The sequence below is a fragment of the Falco biarmicus genome, unplaced genomic scaffold (genome assembly GCF_023638135.1).
Source record: "Falco biarmicus isolate bFalBia1 unplaced genomic scaffold, bFalBia1.pri scaffold_36, whole genome shotgun sequence".
NCBI lineage: Eukaryota > Metazoa > Chordata > Aves > Falconiformes > Falconidae > Falco > Falco biarmicus.
Window position 1 is genome coordinate 816,255 of NW_026611914.1, and position 5,130 is coordinate 821,384.

The window sequence follows — 5,130 nt, forward strand, 5'->3', positions numbered from 1 at the left end:
CTCGGTCGCAGAGTGCAGCGAGGGTGAGGGCAGGCAGAGATCAGGCAGGAGAGGCTGTGCTCACCGAGGACATCCCCAGGGAAACAGGAACTCTGCAGTGACACACTGGGGACACCAGCACACAGGCAGGGACAATATTATGATGTTAGGGACTTCCGGGGGGACACCAGGACTCCCAAAGGGATGTCACTGGGACATTAAAGACACCCACCGGGACACACTGGGACACAAGAACACACGGGGAGACACCACGGCGATATATAGAATGGCCTGGTAATATCCGGACCCCTCCAGGGACACCACTGTGACATTTAGGAATTTCCCAGGGACGCCCCCTGGGACATCAGGGACCACCCCCTCACCTTCCCCGGGGACACCAGGACCCCTACCAGGGACAGCACTGGGACATTAAGGACCCCCCTTTAACACAAGCCCTACCCCAGGGACAATGGAGGGGCATTAAGGACTCCTCCCGGGACACCAGGACCCCCACAGGACCAGAAGTGCACAAGGGACATACTGGGGACACAAGGACATTCCTGGGGACATCACTGGGACATCAGGGACACCAGGACCGCCCCAGTGACACCACAAGGACATTAAGGACCCCCACAGGGATACCTTGCCACACAAGGACATCCTGGGAGACACCACTGGGACATCATTAGAATAGCTTTTAGGACATCAGGACCCCTCCAGGGACACCACTGTAAAATTATGAATTTCCCAGGAACCCCATCCTGGGGACATAACGGACTACCCACTCCCCTCCATGGGGACACCAGGACCACGCCCAGGGACACCCCAGAATGTCCCAGGGACACACTGGGACACCAGGACCGCCCCCCACCCCCACCCACGACCCCCCCCAGGGACACCATTAGGACATCAGGGACTCCCCCGAGGACACCGCTAGAACGTTAAGGACCCCCAGAAGGACACATTAGGTCACATGCACCCACTGACAGACACCACTGGGACATCTAGAATGGCCTGGGGACATCAGGACCCCTCCAGGGACACCACTGTGACATTAATGACCCCCACCAGGGACACATTGTGATACACAAGGACCCATTGAGACACACCACTGGGACATCTAGAATGGCCTGGGGATGCCAGGACCACCTCAGTGACAACACTGGAACATTTAGGACCCCCCTGGAAACACACGACCTGCATCCAGGGAAACTGTAGGGGCATTAGGAACTCCCCCTGGGACACCAGGACCCCCCCAAGACACACTGGGACACCCAAATGCCTATAGGGACACCTGAGAACACTAGGACATCCCTGGAGACATCCCTGGGACACCAGGGACACTCCCGGGGACATTAGGACCTTCCCAGGGACACCCTAGTGACATTAGGGACAGCTTAGAAGCAGAAGGACCCCCCACAGAGCACTCCTGGGACATCAGGACCCCCCAAGGGGACCCTCCAGCAGGTCACTCTCATGCAGTTGTCACGCAGAAGCTCCCCCTCGATGGAAGTCCTTAGCAGCAGGGCAGCCCTCAGATCTGCACTGTCAAGGAAACGGAGCCCAAAAAACAGACCCCTCCCCATCCCAAAATGGGAGGACCCCCTCCCCACATGACACTTGATAGTTTAACATTATGCTAGGGGCCAACCAATGCCCTCCTTTATCTTCTAGTGCCGTGACGACCACGGGTGGTACATGGATGGTCACCTCCTGCCCCATGGTGAACTTAGGGGCCTCCTGCATCAGTAGCACAGGTGCTGCTCCTGCTTTAGGGCATCCAGGCCATCCTGAGCTCACCCCATCCAGCTCTTTGCAGGAGCAAGCTACAGCCCGCCCCTGAGGCCCTAAACAATGTGCCAGAACTCCGAAGGCAATACCTTTTCCCTCACGCTTAAGAAGTGCACAGGTCTTTGTCACATCAGGTAATCCCCACGTGGGGGCCTCCACCAGAGCTCACTTCAGACGCTTGAAAGTGGCTTTACCCTCCTCTGTCCCGCCAATAGACCCATGGCAGGAGGTTTTCAGTAGCTCATGCTGAGCTTTCACACATAAAACACAATTGCCTCCCCAAAGCCGACACCATCCGACCACCCCGAGAAATCCTCGTAGTTCCTTGAGAGTCTGAGGCTCCGCGAGGCAGCGAATAGCCTCCTTCTGTTGGGATCCCAACTGTCTCTGGCCTTCCAGCACTTCAAACCCCAAACGTGGAAGTGACTCCTGGATAATTCCATATCCACTAATTCCCAAGACATTTAGAAGGCTTATCGTCAGGGAAAGACACAGCTCCCAAGTCCCTGCTGAAACCAGAATATCATCCTACGATCGCAGAACTCTTCCCTGATCATTTTCTGTTCTCCAAATGTCAAACTGCTTTGCCAATTGATTCCCAAAGATTGTTGGGGTATTTTGAAAGCCTTGTGGTATAACCGCCCAAGTGTATTGCCTTTTCCTTCCTCTTTCTGGGTTTGTGCATTCAAAAGCAAAAGGCTTCTGACTGTCAGTGCCCAGGGGAACACAGAAAAAGGCATCCTTCACATCAAAACCTGTACACCATCCCTGTTCCCCTGTAAGGGTGGTTTAGTATCCATATGGATGTGCTACTACAGGATAAATACCTTGAGGTATGTGATTTATTGCTCTTAAATCCTGCACCAAACAGCAATCTTAACCCTTGGCCTTTTTCACTGGCAACACAGGGGTGTTGGATTTCGATACACACCCCACCAGCAGGCTGTACTTCAAGAATTTCTGAATTATCGCTACCGACCCACTCCTAGCTTCCAGCTTCGGGCAACACTGTTTCATTCTCAGCGGGGATGATCCAGGCTTTAAGTCAGTCCTTACAGGTTTTGACCTGTGGGATTTTCGAGGAACCTCTCCGGCTCGTACAATAGGAATCACAGCATCTCTGACCTCCAGGCGTATCTTTCTCCTTTCAAGGCAGCATAGCCTGTAATAACAAAGCTGCTGCCTCGACACAAAAAGTTTCTGGAATTCAGATTTCTATTTCCTCGTTTTAAAATCAGATTTCTGCTTCCAATTTTTTGGAGTAGATCTCTCCCTAAACAACGCTTCTGGAGAATTTGGCTAGTATAAAAACTGATGAGTAACCCACTGTTTTCCCAGCTTCATTGTTAAAGGTTTCAAAAATGGCCAAGTTTCATGGGTCTCTGTCGTACCAGCAATGCTTATATTCTTATTGCTTAGTTCCCCTCTAAAGTCTTCTGAACAGAGGAAGTAGCCCCAGGATCTACCCAAAGCTCAACTTCTTCACTTCCCAGCTCCACTTTAACCAGAGGCTGCTCTGGGGAGAGACTCCTCTGCGGCGAATGAAGAGACGGGACGCGGCTTGATGCAAGCAAATGTCGATTTAGTGTACACAATCACGAGTTTATATATGTTTTCAGAAGCTGCGTGCTTTAAACAGATTGGTTCTTTAAGCTAAGAATTACATACTAGGCAATCCCTGATTGGTGGTTAACTACAAAGGACACTTCCACCAATTAACAGCAAGGTGTTACCTTTCCTTGGCGCCACCCTTGGCGCCATCCGTCTCCCACTCCCCTGTGCTCTGCAAACATGCCTCATCATGTTAATTGCTGTCTAGACAAGCTCGAGCACATTCCCCTCAGCTAACCGATTGCCGCGCATGGTCCTAGTTTGCAGACCGCTCCTGCACTCCTCCGCTCCCCCTCATTCCTCGCTTACTGGGAGCAAGGGGGCAGAGGGACTCCAATCCTTAAGCAGATGGTCTTCTTCCGAACGCCCATCCCTTTTGCACTGTGCACACTGATTATCACCCAACCGAGGGCTGGGCCGCAGTCCCCCTCTGGGGGCTCTGCCCTGTCCTCAGGACCTTCCCCTCACCCTACCATTTTACTCTGATACCGCCAACAAGCGACAATTTACTCTTTCCTTTTGACTCTCTCTGTGTCAATATGCAATCCAAGCAACACCCAACAGCTTTCCCCTATCTCGAGCAATCACTTCCTTGTAGCTTTTGTAATTTTCTTCCAATACCATCCCAGGATTGGTTTTGCCATTCAGAACGGGTCTTTACAGTGGAAGAAAGATCAGCGTATCAAACTCTGTCCCTTTTCCTTTCCTGCCTTCAAAACAACATCAGCGGTAACATCATACAATAATGCAAACTGCCATTTTCCCCCGTCGCCCAGTTTATACAGAGACCACCCCTGAGTACACTATTGCACTAGGGTGCTTTTAGTTACATTTCCCTCAGAACTACCCCTTGATTCTTCCCAGTGTCCCAAAACACATCCCAGGGGAGACTGCTGTAAAATACCACGGCCGTGTACACTGACCAGGGCCCGTTTCCTTTTAGTGTCCTGAACATTTTATCATACACATGTATAGAAGTATTTTCAGATGTTCAGAGCGCACTCTACTAGACACACACGCACACACACACACCCATTAATATACTTGAGTATGCCAGGCAGAAATTTCACCAGACACATTGTTTGCAGGAGAGCCCTCAATAACCCAACCCAGCAGGGCTTTTGCCTCTGCTTAGGGGCAGGTATCCCAGACCACCAGGAATGCCTGACATCTTACCGGGGGAACGTTGCTTTGGAGTCGTTGGTCCGGGAATCAGAGGTCTTCCCCAAGAGTCCCTCAGTGCCGGCTGGAATTGCTGCGATCCGCAGCTCCACCGACGCTCAACAGCAGAGTCTCACCTGGGTCACCAGAAAATGATCCCGTAAAGGCGGTCACGGTGAAAAACCCTCTCAGACCTGATGTGAAGTTTCAGAAGGCGGGCATTCTTTATGACAGCGCTGGGAGCACGGGGGAGTGCTCACCAAGTTACTCGAGGGTACACATTACATACAGCAGAGTACTTGCACGCTCACAGTGCATCACACATGCACACTCCACCAAGTTGTCTCCTCTTGCGGCCAGAACTTCCCCACTCAGAACTTGCCTGCACACGTCTTTCTCCCAGGATGGACCAGGCACAGACAACCACTGGGGGAGTGTGCTCAGCTTTTATTGACCTCAGAAAGTGCCCAGGGTGGAGAGGAGTCTGGCAGCACAATGTCCTCATGGCAGCTGAAGGTGTTGGGCGCCGTCCATGCACCCATGCCTCGCGTGCCTCCCTGTGCCACACCCTCTGGGTACCGCACAGGA